General features: G+C 37.0%; 1 pseudogene across 1 annotated transcript; it reads right to left on the bottom strand.

Moving 5' to 3' along the window:
* Positions 1-15,221: 15,221 nt before the first annotated feature.
* LOC149210708 (non-specific lipid transfer protein GPI-anchored 26-like) lies at positions 15,222-16,157 on the bottom strand (annotated as a pseudogene). The gene is made up of 2 exons (XR_016252300.1): positions 15,718-16,157; positions 15,222-15,625 (listed from the first exon to the last, which is right to left on the bottom strand). The product of XR_016252300.1 is annotated as a non-specific lipid transfer protein GPI-anchored 26-like (transcript).
* Between the last annotated feature and the right edge of the window lie 1,594 nt (positions 16,158-17,751).

The following is a 17,751-nucleotide window of genomic DNA, read 5'->3' as shown; positions in this document are numbered from 1 at the left end:
ATTTTTTTTCAAGAGAAAAGTAATTGGCTTCTTGCTTCCATTCTTCACTTTAGGCTTGCACTGATTGCAACTAGAAATTACGAAGGGTTTTCTTCCTCCTTTATTCAACAAGTACCTTTGGCAGAGAGCATTAAAGACAAACTTGACCTCCTTTTCTCCTACATTTCTCCTTGTAATCAAATATTTAGGTACTACATTTTTCTACACCATATTAGAAGTGGCCTTTCTTCAATTATATTTGCAATCCACTATCTTGTGCTTGAAATTTCCACAGTTGTACCACTAAAAAAGGATTAGGCATGAATAAAAAATATTACAATAATTGGAAAAATTCCTATCAAGGTCTCTACTAATGTCAACATGGTTTAACCTACTGTTGCCCCACACAATCAGTTTTCTTGCAAACCACCTATAGTCTATGGCTTTATTCCCGCAGTTATTGAAAGAAAAACAATACACATAAAATGGATTTTGAGGACGAAAGATACCTTTTATTTGAAGGTGTGGTCCTTGGGGGATAAAGGATTTTTTTTTGTTTTTCATATGCCTTCCATGCCTGTGTGAATTGCTACCATTTGCAATTCTAAGTTGTTCCTTCCTTTTTTGCTGCTTGTTATAATGTTTCTCTTCTTGTTGTTGTTCTTTAACATTTTGTTGTTATTGTTGTACAATGACCCCTTTTATTTCACTATTGTTTGTAGCTTCAAAAACCTTATTGGATCTTGGTTCCAAAAATAGCCTTGATGAGAGAGGATCTTCACTAACTTTATATGTTATCCAAGACCTCAGAGCCCCTTTTAAGATTTTGACATTGACACAACTCTTTGTTTTATTTCCTAGGAGATGTCTTAATGAGACTGCTTCAGCCTGTAATCTTTCACAAAAGGCTTATCTGTCATTTTTCTTAGTCGTTAACATCTCATACAATTTGCTAGCCTCTTCTTGTTGAGAATTTAAGTCTATAATTATTTTTCTCAACCTTTCATTCTCAAGCTCATATTCTTGCAATTGTTCCTTTTTTCTTGATATTTTATTATAATATCTCCTTGATCTCCTTTAGAGAAGAAATCAATTTCCTCCTGAAATATATATTTCCATCTAGATCCTTTTCTTCTCTATCAAAAGGCTCTACCTGATCCACCATAGAGATCCAAATTCCTCTTTGTGTACATGGCATATTCCATAGGTCGGAGAAGTATCCCATCATCATCACTACCAAGAATACTCCTATTCTCTTCATGAGATATACTCTCTTCTTCTTCAAAGGATCCCTCATTTTCTATTTCTACTAAAGTAGGTCTATCTACCTCACTACTAGATGCACTTATGTCTCACTCTTCATAAACTTCACATAAACATATAGAAGATAAATTACCAGTATTTTTACATTTAGCACAGAGAAATAACATGCATCCTGAGCAACATGGCATTTTTTCTAATTCATCATGATTAAATTGAGAGTGATTAGCATCAACTTCCCCAATGGGAGAAATATCTTCTAACTTTTAAGCATAATATCTCTTTCTCCTTTTCATTTCTCTTGTAGCAACATTTGCATGTTCAGGTTCAATAGCTAAGTAGCAAGGTTCATTATCCTTCTCATAAACCTCCTGACTATCTCCTCCACAAAGACATTGCAACTTGTATAACATTTTCTTTACGTCTCACAATGTCTCACTTTATCAGTGTTTGACTTTGACAGTCCTTTCATGATGATCCCTTTGGCTTCTTCATTAAGCTCATTCGTTTCTCCATTCACTATGGATCATCATAAATCAACATCTAAAGCCATTAAATATTCTTCCATTCTAACCCTCCATAGCTCATAGTCTGATACATTAAAAAATGGAACCCCATTTGGCATTAACCAAATTTGATTAGCCATTGTTTCCCTTTGATCTACCTTCAAGCAGATAAGTTGTTCCTGAAGGAACCCATATCTGATGCCAATTGTTGAAACAATGCTTGCTACTAATAGTGGTGTGAACCGGTATTAAGGTAAATCTAAACATTTATACCAATTTATCATTTCACATTCAAACTTGGCATTCATTTATGTGATAATCAACAACATATCATTTTTAGAAACATAAATTTGCACATGACCATACACATCATGAGTAGGAAACACATGACATACAAAGGTTTAACATATAAACCCTTCCAGGAGAAAAAAAACCAAAGTTTGTTTCTTATTTGATATAAATATGAGCTCCTACTCTATTTGATCAATGTTTGTGAGGCACCACTCATAGGAAGCACCAACTCCCTTTGATTATTTGCGAGCACCCACTAGAAAGAAGCACAAATGATGCAGGAGCATTCAGCCCAAAGTAAAACATTGTAATGAAGTAGACATAGGGGGTCATGTATTTTTAGGAAGTAGTTTTCCTAAGTCCCAAGTTAATGAAATATTAGGCCTTTAAGTTATTTAATTAGATAATGGGAGGAAATTTTAAGTGCTCTCGAATAAATGAGAACATGAGTGGGCAGTAATGCCAAAAGACTCCAAAGTCAACTATAACTCTTAAACAGTAGCATGATTCGAGGACGAGGAAGAGATTTCAAGAATTAATTAGAAGTAGAAGTGGATAGACGATCTATGGGTCGGTTCAATAGATTTAGGAGTTGAACCAGGATCAGTTCAATAGAACTGTCTGACATATATCTAAGCTTATGGGCAGAGTCAAAGGGAGAGGCCAAAATATCAAAGAATAGGCCTATGTGAGACTCAGGGTCTCAGATATGTAATTGACTGTTATATTTATATATAGAGATGTTTATTCCTAACTGTATCAGTGTTGAAGTGTATTCTTGAATGAAGTACTTGTGAATTCGTAGGTTCTGCAATAGGTTGCATGTAGAATTCCGAAGGATGCAGAGGAACAGAGTGATACAGAGGAATCACAATGGGTCATTGAATCCAATTGATGGACAGGGTGAAGCTCTGAAGAAATAGCGAAGTGAGACTCTGCAAAAGTGCAGAACGATTCGAAGAAATCATAATGAATTGTTGAAATCCATTCAAAGGGTCAAGTGATGCTCTGGAAGGACATTGGTTAATGGAGCATGTGAAGTTAAGCTCAAGTGGGAATGAACTGAGCAGCAGTAGAGCGTAAGGATGAAACCAGAAGAAAACCCAGAAATCACAGAAGAATTGAAGAAAATGCAGAAAATTTCTAAGTAAAAGGAATGAACAGAGGAGTGAAGATTGATGCTCAGGAACCATTAGATCTAGGAAGATCAACGGCTGAGATCGAATCGGCCCCAAAATATCGCATCACATTAGTTCAAGTGGAAGAGGAACCGGCCTATGGAACTTCTGAACTCCAATAAGGTGATATAACTAGACCCGAAGTTCCATAATGGCGGATTTAAATCCGTTTCGAGTCTGAAGATATGATCACATCGGAGTGAAGAGAAGTGTGAACTCTGATAAGCAGAGTCGAAGGTGTCGGTGATCGGAGGTAAAAGGAATCAGCGATTGCATCAATCAGAGTTTGGAGGAGGAACTTTGCAGTGGCAGACCTGATGATATATAGATTCGGGTCTATATATTTTGAAGTCCGGAATATATGAGCAGAGTGGGCTTTTCCTTTGTAATCCCATCTTTCTTATATTTCCCAATAATATGAATGGGTCAGGGTTTTAATGTAAAACAACATATATATGTGTTTCAATAGTTGCATATCGGAAGAAGAAGGGGTGATGATGTTTATACGTATGACCCATGGAAGGAGCGATGGTTGATTGCGATGGAGTTAGCATCGAAATTTGTGCAGAAATCGTACAAAGGGTAGAAAGGTATGGTTTATGTGTATTTTCCTTTGTAAAAGGGTTATAAGGGAAAAGAGTGCCGATAGTGTATTTTTGTGTTAACCCATACGTAACCAATGGTTGAATGGGAATGGTTACATATATGTAAATTATGCGTTATGTAAAGGAGCTGAAGGGTTGTTAACTCTCGATAGAAGGATTCTAACGTATGACTTTATTGATAGTCATAACCAAAGGTTTCTACGAGGTTTAAAATTCCGATAGGAGGTTTTGGCAGGGTGATTAGGTTCCGATTTAAAGGAACTATGATAAAAGGGCATTAATCATATTTATGGTTTGAAGATTTGACTCCTTAGTGAGTCAAATAACTGGGACAGTCGTGTTTATGAATTTTATGCATACTGTGGGTATGTGCGGGGCTAACCCTATATCATTAGTGGCATCAGAGCCAAGTTTTTAATCATAACAGGCTTTCTATCAGAGAAGATTTGTAAATCAGAGCAGAATTGAAATCGGAATGGGCAAAGACTTCCTATGAAAGGAGGTTACACACAGAAGAATGTAATGTGCTAAATGATAGATACTACAGTGGGAGATTGTAGCAGTTGCAACAGAAACTTGGAAATAAAACAGAGGACAATCTATTCAAAGTAAAACTTGAATGATGAAACAAGATCATGCTGATATCTTGAGGGTCTCAGATTTGCAATTGACTATTATATTTATATATAGAGATGTTTATTCCTGATTGTGTCAGTGTTGAATAGTATTCTTGAATGAAGTAGTTGTGAATTTGTAGGTTGTACAACAGGTTGCAGGCAGAATTCTGAAGGACACAGAGGAACGGAGTGACTCAGATTCAAAGGAATCACAATGGGTAATTGAATCCAATTGATGGACAGAGTGAAGCTCTGAAGAAATAGAAAAGTGAGACTGTGCAGAGGTGTAGAACGATTCAAAGAAATAATAATGAATTGTTGAATCCATTCAAAGGGTCAAGTGATGCTCTGGAAGGAAATTAGTTAATGGAGCATGTGAAGTTAAGCTCAAGCGGGAATGAACTTTGTAGAGCGTAACGCTGAAACTTGAAGAAAACCTAGAAATCGCAGAAGAATTGAAGAAAACACAAAAAATTTCTAAGTAAAAGGAATGAAAGGAGGAGTTAATCTTAATGCTCAGGAACCATTAGATCTGAGAAGATCAATTTCTAAGATCGAATCAGCTCCAAAATATAGCATCGCAATAGTTCAGTGGAAGAGAAACCAACCTATGGAACTACTGAACTCTGATAAGGTGATATAACCGAACCCAAAGTTCCATAACGGTGAATTTAAATCCCTTTCGGGTCCGAAGATATGATCGCATCGGAGTGAAGAGAATTTTGAACTCTAATAAGTGGAGTCAGAGGTGTCAACAATCGGAGGTAAAAGGAATTAGTGATCACGTCAATCATAGTTCGGAGGAGGAACTTTGTAGTGGCTGAGCCGACGATATATAGATTCGGGTCTATATATTTTAAAGTCCGAAATATATGAGCGGAGCAGGCTTTTCCTTTGTAATCATGTATTTCTTATATTTCCTGATAATACCAATGGGCGAGGATTTTAAGGAGTGATGAGTTTATACGTATGACCGTGGAAGGAGCGATGGCCAATTGCGATGGAGTTAGCATCGAAATTTGTGGAGAAACCATACAAAGGGCGGAAAGGTGTGGTTTATGCATATTTTCCTTTGTAAAAGGGTTATAAGGGAAAAAAGCACCGATAGTGTATTCATGTGTTAACCCATACGTAACCAATGGTTGAAGGGGAATGGTTACATATATGTAAATTATGGGTTATGTAAAGGAGCTGAAGGGTTGTTAATTCCTGATAGAAGGATTCTAACGTATGACTTTACTGATGGTCATAACCAAAGGTTTCTACGAGGTTTAAAGTTTCGATAAGAGGTTCTGGCGGGGTGATTGGGTTCCGATTGAAAGGAACCATGATAAAATGGCCTTAATCATATTTAGCATTTGAATATTTGACTCCTTAGTGAGTCAAATACCTGGGAAAGTCGTTTTTATGCATTTTATGCATACTATGGGTATGTGCGGGGGTAACCCTACATCAACCAACTCCCTTTCTTCTACAAACACTTGACCAATTTACCAGAAGCACCAACTTCATGATTTTTTTGTGAGAACCAAATTGCAGCTCCTTGGATTTATGTAGCACCAACTTGCAGGAGGCACCAACCTCCAAGCTTTAATCAGACATCCACAAATATTGAAGTGCCAACTGTCTGGTTTGCAGGCTCCAACCCACAGTCAATAAAGAGACTTATGCTCACTATTCTTTCCAGTCCCTCTTCCTTGTTTCAACTCTCTATTCGCCCCTACATCCTTCGCCTTACGTAGCCCACACAACACATCGCTCTCTTCTCACTTTTCTTATTCAACAACTGCGTACATTTATCTCTTCGTCATTCAACACTTCTACAACATAATCAATAGTATGTTCTCTGATCTGGGCCATCTTCCTCGAGCACTCTCACACTCTCTCTTCAACATAAGAAACTAGACTCTCTATGGAACCCAAGCACAGTTGGCCTCTTCTCAGCGGTGCCCACTCCTAAAGCTCTCCACTCAACTCACTTAACTATGCTACATTCCCCAAATTGCACAACTACAATCCTTGGTTTTGTTCGACTATCACAAAAGGAATGAGGCAGTCCTTATTGTCAATTCACTACCTGAGAGTGCACTCAAAACATTACTCTCCATCCCATTGTTGCATCAAAATTACTTGGCCACTGCATATGAATTAATTCAAGGAATGGGCACCTGAGTGTTCTTAAATACTAAGAATTAATTCTCATTCAAATTTCTTTACTCCAGAAAGGCTCTCCATCCTTATTAACGGCCTAGAAATATCAGAGAGTAATGTAGGGATGTATTCCTGAGCTATGGAAATATTCCTGAGTTATTTTCTTCTTTCCATCAGATCCACTCATGTATGGAAATTCTGCACCCAACTATATTTTCGATGGAAACAATTATAACATGCAAGAAGGATTAAGCGTGGCTAAATCTATTTCAATATATGCTCCATTAATTTTATCCTACACATCATGTCCCTCCATTGCCTTCAATTAGAGATCTAAAAAATTTCCATTTCGATTGACCACATTAGCTCAACCTGCACACTCAAACTATGCACGCAAGATAGTTGTCGACCCATATATCCTTTGAATGCCTTCCTAACTCAACTATTGAAAATAGATAATTTTCCATAGTCACCAAATATGGATAGAACCTTGCCAAAGTAGTTGCCGACCCATTTCATGCCTTCTTCTCCATGTTGTATCAGACTCAAAATATGGCATTAGCATCAAGCTTAGCCCATAATTCCAAAGCGTTTCTGTCTCATTTGTACATTTGAACTCCATAGCCCAAGGTATTTTTAAAGGTGATAGTCTATAGTACCTTTGGACACTTTCTTGTTATGTATTTTTATCATTGTAAATTAGGCAAAGGCCTAGGATCACATTAATATGCGAGACCATTGAAAAATAGTTCTTGGGCCCCTCTTTGAGCTATATATGCAAGGGTTTAAACAAAAAACATTAAACCTTCTATGCCCATGGTCACCAATCATGCACGAAACCAAATTCTGGGCTTTGCATTTTACCCTAGTGTTCCTGTCCCAGCACATTTCCTTTGTATTTGTCCTAAAGGAACTGGGTCTCATTAACACATGAAAGTGTCGCAAAAAAAAGTCTTAGAAACTCCTTTCATCATTCGACAAAAATCTCAAATGCCACTAAAATATTCATCTCCTGGCTCTATTATCCTAACATTGTTTCACTTCATTCTCTTTTTCCCTTCGAGGTAAGCCTTATGGGTTTGCATGTCATGTGGGACTACCATGTGCCTCCTCCCATTGGTCGCTTGACTGTGTTTTCTCTCAACGATGTGTCTAGGCACTATTATCCTAGCCAAAACTCTGTGTTCCATTATATTTCCTCTAGGATCAGCATTATGGGATGATGTATCCCATGCGGTCCTTCCACTCTTCTCACATTGGTCGTCACTCTACCGTGCTGGCTCGTTGCCTAGTCATCCTGATGCTCCCTCTTGGGTGCCCTTTACAATGTGTTTAGGTCTTATCAGTTGTCCTAGTTGGGTCCACACATCACACATGCCACCTAATCAACTACTTATCAGGTTGAGTTGGCTCTACTAGTTATCATGTTAGCCTTATGCCCAATCACCCTGCTAGCTCCTTTGTGCTTCGCTCGAAAACTTTCGATGCTCCTACTAGCATGATGATGACATGATGATGTCACACATGACATGTGTCTCTTCTGGAGTGGTTTGTGTGTCACCTGGAAATGGCACTCTTAGGTACCTGAAAAACATGGATATGCATCCCACATTTCTCTTCTAATAATGTCATGCTAACATCATCACCAACAAATATAATTCTTCCACTTTGTTACCACGAGGAGAGAGAGAAGGGGCCCAGGTATTGTGTTTTTCAGTGGATTCCTTCACTAAATTTATAAGGGTCATGGCCAATTCTTTTAACACTTCCCCACTCTCCATTGTTTTGTTTCTTCCACGTTACCCTAAACTAACATCATCTGCCTACACCGAGTCCCACATTGGTTAGAGGTCGAAGTGTAGAAACAACTCAAAATTTGCACTTTCTAATGAATTCAGACTGAAAACAACAAACACAAATTTCTTCTACTCAATCTGGGGAAAGAAAAACACACAAGAGAAACACATCCAATAACATGCAACCATTCAATCATAAGGAACACAATATTTTTACTAGGGAACCCCGCTTGGAAAAACCCCTCTGTTTTGTAGGAAATTAGATGAGAATATGGAACTATTAAAATGAAAGCTTCAATCATTGAAGTTCAACCTACATTGCAATATTGATCGCCTACTCTCTAGTTGTTATGACCAACACATATCCAAAATATGCCTCAACCCTCCTCCTATTTCCTTCCACAGTCCTTAAGGAAATTAGCTCCTAAAAGATAGGAGAATTCCCTATTTCCTTCCGCAAATCCTAAACGAATTGATCATATTCTCCAATATAAAAGTCATACGCTCAACTAGTATACAATTTATAATTATAATGTGCCCTTTCCTCCACCTCAACTAGGCAATTCAAATTCCATGCATGACTAGGACATTTTTTTGTAAAATTAGCTAGATTAACTAAGAGATCGTTAAGTTAGCAATAGTTCAACTACTCAATTGAACTCCTACTTACTCTACTAAATTTATTCTATTCTATAGTTTAACTAATTATAACTCCACTAGATTGCTATATATTAGCAATCAACTCATGCAAAAATATAATTCTAGCCCACAAACTCAAATTAACAAACTTAACTAAGTGACTTAGCCATGTCACTCCTGCTAAATGCAACTCAAGTCATATTTTTTATGTGGAAAATCGAATTTCTACATTTGACTAAGGCACAAGTGAAATGAAGCCTTTTCTTGCTACAATTTAACACACCCTCTTAGCAAGTAAAGGGTTCTTTACCACCCCAATCCTATTCCTGTGTAGCTCAAAACAGTGTATATTGGGGATTGTTGGAAATATTAATCTCAACCACCGCTTTAAACACATTGACAAACACCATGCTTGCTCAGTTAACTACTGCACAACTGTGATTTTGTTTGCAGGCGAAAGGACTGAAGTTAGAGAAAATGTACAACACTGACCATTCCGCAACACAACGAATAGTTTAAGTCATTTAATGAATTTTCTATACTCAAGCTTTTGTGATCCATAATGAATTAAGCAAAGTCTTTCAGTAGAAATCACATAAGAGAAAGTTTTGGCCAGCTCATTTCGACCCAACAAGTGTTGTTCATGATGATAAACCACACTTGTTGGTTTGAAATGCATCAACCAAAAATTTCTCTTATGTGATCTCTATCGAAAGAATTTTCTTATTGCATTTAATGAATTTCGGTAAATAGGTATGGGAAAACATTTACTCGGCAATTGTTGCCCACACTCCACAACACCTGCAAGCTTAGAAAACCAATTATTTTTTTATAATCGCCCATGCTATGTATTAATTATTTTCTCTGTCATGTATTAATATCAAATTTGTATGTTGAGATAAATATGAATGAAAAGATTCATTTGTTGAGTTGACTTAGAGAGAGGGGAAAAGTCTGTGAGGAGAATCCTAGAGGAAATATGAGTAAATTTACGACAACCTTTTGTTTCTACTATGTTTTGCTATGAGTTATTTCCTGTGTATTATTTAAGCCTCTGTATAGTTGTGATTTCCTTGCCACAACAAAATATTAGTTGTGATTTCCTTACAACAAAAGATTAGTTGTGATTTTCTAGTTGCAACTGAATTCTAAGCAAGACTCCTCTCCTTTACCCCTAGAAAATTTTCTAATACTTATCAACTTAAATGAGATAAATGAATTTATTTATTTTTTACAAATGAAAAAATAAAATATTAAATAAATTTTCAACATATAATGGTAAAAAGATTTGAATATTCGTGAGTTGGTTCGAATCGGCCAAATTATTTGTGAAGATCGATTCGTAAAAGCGTTATGGGCAGAATGTTTCAAAGTTGTTTTAGCTGATTTAATTAGAATTTTTTTGCTTGAATTGTTTAAAAACATTATTAGCTGGTAAGATAATTTGATGGATTTTGAAAAATATAAACAATTTTGTTTTAATATATTAGAGAATTTTTTTAGAATCCAATTTATTTTGTAGAATTATTTTAGTATCATATAGTATTCAAATTTCACCTTCATAACTATGTTGTAGAGTATAACCATATACTATATGCACCTCTATAAATTTCCAAAATAGAGTATTGACCATATCAATTCCACCATTGCTAAATTTGTATGGGTTGGTCGAGGAAATGTGAAAAATATTCATGTAATCTGCTTAGATGTGATCCCCCAACAAGTGGATGATGGTGGATGGGATATCAAAGATTCCGAGTATTTTAGTATGGATTTACTTGTTAAGCATCTCTAGTGGGATTTAAGCGGCGAAGACATATCGCGACATATTATAAAAGTTAAGTATCTCAAAAATAAGTAGTTGGTTAACTGGATCAGAGAGGGGGCTCTAGAAAAGGAGTGGCATCCTTTATAGAGAGGGGGCTCCAGAAAAGGAGGTGGCATTCTTTATATGGAGGAGTATGATGAAGATTAAGCATTCACTTTTGGACAATTTAAGATGGGAGGTTGGATTGGGTTCAATTGTGGAGACAGGGTTGGTTTCCATTAAAGGTATAGTTAGTAAGTATTCTCTATTTGTTCCTATTATAACGTTTTTACATATTTACATAACAATGGTATCCATGGCTTTCCAAATTCGGTTTGAAACTCCTAGTTAGATTGAAGGGAGATTGGATTTACTGGATCTTTAGCTACTAAGTAAGATCAATATGTCTTACAATTAAGTTTAGCAGGTATTTCATTATTGCAGAGAGAGGATATTATGTCATGGGATGGTCGTGACATTAAAGGTCAGATATTAGTCAAAGACATATATTCACAGATTTCTTAGGGACAAAATAAGGTGTCGATAACATTATGGTTTCAAAATTCTCGGAAGTGGGAGATTCAACTTAAATTGAAATGTTTTGTTTGGTTAGCGGTTCATAACCAGTTTTTAACATGGGAAAACTTCTTAGAAGAGGTTTCAATAGACGAGGGAGATGTTCATTATATAGAGAAGAGTCCGAAGATGCGGAACATTTTTTTCTCACATGTACCTTTGCGCTTTCAATATGGATTGAGATTCTGAAAATGCTTAAGTTACATGCTATTTGGGACAAATCATCTATTGAGGATTGCCTGACCTAGTGGGCTGTGAATTTTAAAAGATCCTTTCTATATCCGATGGGGAATATGGAGGTCAAAAAAACACAATGATTACTAATCAAGTAGAGCGAAACATAAGAGGCACATGCCTAGAGGTTTTGGTATGCTTTAAGGAGATAGGGCCAAAGAATAGAATTTTTCAAGAAGACAATGTGAGGTCAAGAAGATATGGGGAAAGTATCACGTGCGCTTTTTCAACAATGCTTCATCTTTTAGGGCATGTGGCAGCGGGGCATTCATAGTAACGAAACCCATATTTTTTTTCATTTTCATTGGTAAAGTGGCATTAGCTCAAACAATAGAGAGGAGCTTCTTGCACTCTCAGGAGCTTTATTTTGAGTTAAATGGCTTATAATGGAAGAGATTGCTATATATTGATATTCAAAAGTGATCATTGACTCGGTACATAGCAGATTGAGAAACCATAATTTTTTTTCATTTTCTTTCGTACAGTGGCATTAGCTCACAACTTTTTGCACTCTGAGGAGACTTATTTTGTTCTAAATGGCTTGCAAGTGAAGAGATTGATATTTATTAAGACTCAAATGTAATCATTGAATGGATACAAACTAGATTGATTTTCAAGTGTAATCTCTCACAAATTGGATGCATTGAATCAGATAGTTGATTAAAACCTTCAAAAAAATATATTTTTCACATATAGTCAGAGAAAAAAATCAGGTCGCAGATGGTTTGTCAAAATACAGTTGTTGCTGATCCGGGCAAAATCAAGTTCACAAGTTTTGAAGACGGTTGTTTTCAGTGTTCAAGGGTCATTAAAATATGAAAATTTCTATGTTGCATGAGTTTCTGGAGCGTGGGAACGTTGAGAACTTGGGTACGGGTGTCGAGAATGGCTAGAGGTTGCCCCAAAATTTAGAGGAAACGACTAATAGGGAGTGGTAATATTGTATAATAAATAAATAAAAAATATTGTTTGGGTGCCTCCCTCCCTCAGTGTCTCCCTTATATATATATATATATATATATATATATATATATATATATATATATAATATTAAAATATTAAGTTCATTATGACACATGATGAGTCTTTGAAACAATCTCCCTTAAAAATACAAAGGAACAATTTTACATATGTTTTTGTAGTTATTCTTAAGAGAAAAATTAAAGAAACTCTAATGTTTAAGCATTCACTGCCACATATTTTTGGCATTATGATACAGGTATGATATAGGTGTTGTACTTGATGGCAACTCACTAAGATGACATATCATAGTGCAGCAGGTCAATAGCAAAGAATTATAGTTCAGGCCACATAGAATGAAGAAAGAAAGGTATACGCAGGTTCACCTTGACCAACCCGCGTATACACGCAGGTTCATTGAACAAAAGGAGCATATACGTACACACACACACTTTCATGGAAGGAAAGGTGCGTACATGTTGGAAAACTATGTTTTGGTCCATGGTATTTCGATATTGATCCATGGTATTTGGTCCAAAGTGTTGACCCCAGGTATTCGGTCCAAGGTATTGGTTCTAAGTGGTTTTCGTCCATGGTATTGAGAGAGGCCTAAACCTATATAAGGAGAAGAAGATGATTAGGCCAAAGGGCAAGTGTGCAAGTGATGAATATCTGATGAAGTGTGAGATCTAGTATGCAGGTTATGGGAATGTGATGCTTTGCTAAGGATGCACCTATGTGGCAAATGAAGGACGATGGACCAGGATCATGAAGACTAAAATTCATTATCATTATATGGTATGATCATGAATAGTTTAGATATGAATACTGACGCATGTCTTATCCTTTATATCTCTTGATCTGGGTATATCTGAAGTAGAAAATTGCAGCGAAGGTATAAGTAGTTATTTTCATATCTGTATGCTGGTTCCCTTTGGGGAAAGTGTGTATACATGTTGTTTTGACACAACCAAGTAGTGTATACATTATGAGATTTGATATTTGAGGTTGTTGTTGGTTCTAGAGGTTGCAGGGTTTTGGGTTCTGCTATGTGTTTTGGTGATTGTGTTTTGATAACAAGATTTCAATGATTTAGTGTTGGGTGATTCAGAGATTGATGATGCAGATATAATTGATGGTTGTAATGCAGTGGTGATTGTTTTGTATTGATGGATCTAGTCTGAAAAGTTATGAAACGTGGTCCCTGGAAGAAAAGAGAAGGTCGTAGCCTTCTGTAGGCCGGTGCCTACGTACTAATAAACAATCAGCTAGTACAAGGGCCAGGGGGTTGTAGCCTTCAACAGGTGGGTGTCTACGTACTGGTATGAGTGCCAATATAAGATTGTAAACATGTTTTTCTTATCTTAAAGAAAACAGTAGCAGGGGGTTTTGGTCCCGCATTGGGTTTCCACCTTATATCATGGTGTTCATGTGTGCTTCTTATGTGTGATGATATGATCTGTTTTACTGCACTTGTTTACTGTTTATATGGTCATTGAAGTTCTGATGCACTGATTAAAGGTCAACATATAATGGATAAACTTAATCATAAGTTTACTAGATATACACTAGTTACGTTAAACACAGTTGCGTATACACGTGGGTTCCATTAGTTGAAGTAGCATATATGAATTTGAATATGGAAATGAAAAGTTACTGATTTGCTAATACTAATTCACGTGTTGCCCCCCTTCCCTCCCTCAGTATTATTTCCAACACATACAATATGCACACACAACCTTCTGACATATATATACATAAACCACAAAAGAACTACTCATCAACATGATCCCACATATCACCCTTACATCTAGGTGCCACACACTTCCTTAACCCATCAAGAGATTGCTCCGGTTTCTTAATTAAGGATATCGGTGTTAAAGATGTATTTGGCTATTCTTCTCGCAAAGGTTTCAACTTAGGCTCATGTTTTGTGGGTAGTTCAACATATTTCTCTATAGGATTTGTATTCTCCAACCCCAAGGAACGTGGGAACTCCAAAAAATAAACAGTTTTCGAAGTAAATGGAACTTTCCCAAGCTCCCATTACAGCTCCCCCTCAAAAGAGAACGTTCACATACAGTTCCAAAGTTCCCAAGAGTGGGGGAGCCATTAGAACGGGTTTCCCGACTCTTGCTAGCGGTTTCGTGTAACAGAAAAAAATTATAATACACTTTTAATATTGTTGTCTTTTTAATCTTTTATATTTCAAATAGTTTTTTATAATCACATTTGTGATAAATCTATTAGATCCTTACATGAACCAAAAAAATGAGAGGGTATAATTGTAATAGTAAGATAAAACATATGAAATAACATAAGATAAAGATGGACAATGTTTCAACAGTAAAGTTTTGGGTGACAATAATGAGGTACATGATTGTAAAGCCATGAGATATATCCATGCAAATAACTACTAGCCAATGTAACTACTTTTCTTTTTAATGTTTGTGAGTTTTTTCTTATTGATAAAAAGGTTGCCAGATATTTGCCAGCAGATGAAAAGAATCGCCACCACCTCAACGTCTTGGTTTAAATACTCACTATACCATATATGAAGACGGGCCGTATCAATTATAAAGTTTTTCAATGATTCGAACATAATTCATTATCTTCGAAAAATTTTCAGTGTAAATAAAATAATTCAGAAAAGGATAATTACAATTCTTTCAATATAGATGAAAAAACATTAGAAGAAGACGATTTATTAATTGATAATCAACCAGTTCAAAGGATTTCGATCCTACCGAGAAAATATGAACTTTCTAATTATCACACGACAATAACGAGGAAGGCAAAAAATACAACTGTATATACTTGAAATCAGTCTTCAAAACAGAATTGCCGAGAAAATCAATCCAGTCAAGAACGGTCACATGGCAGCTGGGGCAAAAATGCCTGCGCCGGAGACTTCGGCAGGGCTTGAACTGGCCTTTGGCATGGTCACAAGATCGGTATCTGTAGACGGAACCTTGCGGCTCTCAATTGTCGCCGGCGAACTAACCGGGGGATTGGAACGCCGGCAGCTGAAAAACAAAACAAATAAAACATTTCAGTAGATCGACATATTTTTTTTTTTTAATTTACAAACATTAGAAATAAATTAAAAATTTTGGACCTTTGCATCGGCTGACTGGCGGCGTGGTGACTTTGCAGGCCTTGGGCAGGGCAAGTGCCAGCGTCTGATTAATGGGAATGCCCACCGGGTTGCTGCCCGTGAGTAACTGACAGAGACAGGTGGGGTTCGTTTTCACCACACTAGCCAGGCCACTGCAGCAGCTTTGAGACGGTTCGGCGGCGTTGCCCGTCACGTAGCTGATGCACGACGCTAAACTTACGGTGGCACTCGAACAGCTTGACGGTGCTTGAGCGACGGCGACGTCCGTGATGGCCGCGAGCGCGAGAAGCAGCAGTAGCAGAGGAAGGCACATTGCGGCAATTGACGGCATTTTGTTGTCCGTATTTCCTGCCATTGACGTGAAAATGACAGTGGGAAACTAAGAGCGTCGTGTGGGGAAATTAAGTAATTCACAGGTGGTCTGGTAATTGTGATGCACGCGAGAGGGGTTTTTGAAGGCGGGGCAGATCACGTTCAGCCGTCGATTTCCAAGCATCCGCTAACACGAAATAATTACTGATGGCCAAACCCAAAACCCGACCCCGCTGTTTTCTTATCAATTTCCATCTCTCTTTGGTTAGGTGGAGCAGGTAGCGGTTGTTTGTTTATGAGTTTCTATAGCTTTCGGGTTTTAGTAAACTTGTTATACTGTGATTTTCTATTATACCTCAGAAAGAATTTATCTGAATGTTACTTTAAAGAAGGATGCGTGAGTTTCTTTCTCTATGTTTGAGCTTTTCTTAATCACATATCTAATACCACCAAGAACAAGTGCCAACCATTCAGCGTCAAAATTGTGTTGCAACAAGTTTACTTCCGTGTGCATGCACACTCAACGAGGACTGCCGACAGTCACCGCAGTAGTTATGAAAGTTCACTGTAATTATTAGTTTTAGGTGTAACTATGTATGTCAAGGAATGTGTAACTCGCTAATTTATTACGTGTGGGGTTTATTCTTTATTTAACAATGTTCAAACCTCGTAGTCGTCGCTGCAACAAATAAATCCTATGTTATTAGGTTTTAATTCAGCAGCGATGGTATATGCTCACCTTTTGATTTTTGTTTTGGGCAATCCTATGTTATCGGGTTTTAAATAAGTCGGGATGGTATATGCTGTTTGATTTTTGTTTTGGCAAAATTCAAAAATGGGCAATCCTATGTTATCGGGTTTTAATTCAGCCGCGATGGTATGGGCTCACCCTTTGATTTTTGTTTTGGCAAAATCCAAAAATGGGCATATAACAACCCGATAACATGAGAGTGGGTATATATAGTGGCCACTCAATATAACCAGATAACATAAGATTTATTTGTTATCAATAGTAATTATATATACTGTGTAGCTTAAAAAAATCACTAAACTGTAAATGTGTTAGAAAACTTGTACAGATGAATCTAACCAGTAAAAGTTGAACACACAGTTTTGTAGAGCAAAAACACAAAAAGAAAATCGAAAGAACAAAAGAATGATTCATTAGAAAATAGGTTACAATGCTCATGATATAGCATTACTCGGTGAAAATCCCAAGGTAATGCACTATAGTGGTGATCAATGAAAAGACTCAACACCTACAACAAGTTTCGGAGAGAACTAGCCAGTTGCGGAGTGAAAGAAGGAGCAAATCAGGGAGTAAATCATGTAGAAGAACTAACTAGTTACAGAGTTAAAGAAGGAGCAAATCAAGGAGTAAATCATGCAAAAGGAATCTTGCATGTAGTCCCATGCTCTAAGTCAGAGTTTCACATGTAGGTGTGTAGTACTTCCAACACCCCCCCTGAACACCACTATGGGGAAAAATAGAAAATGGGCCTTGGCAACTAAGACCAAAGGTCACCCAAAATATAGTGCAACTTGTACTAAAATTGAGGAAAGAGGGAAAACCTCGTGGGAAAAACCCCCCCTCAAAATACAATGTAATCAAAAGAAAAGAGGAAGAAAAGACAATTGCTAAGCAACTGTGTCCTTCACTCCAAGATGATAGCGCAGAGAGCGAAACTTCTGCTCGGTGAATGTCATGGTGAAGATGTCTGC

This window comes from Pinus tabuliformis, chromosome 1_2 (genome assembly GCF_031772625.1).
Source record: "Pinus tabuliformis cultivar Carrire ecotype Pingquan chromosome 1_2, CPIR1, whole genome shotgun sequence".
Lineage (NCBI taxonomy): Eukaryota > Viridiplantae > Streptophyta > Pinopsida > Pinales > Pinaceae > Pinus > Pinus tabuliformis.
Note: the sequence above shows the minus strand (reverse complement) of the source record. Positions and strands in the feature narration are given on the sequence as shown.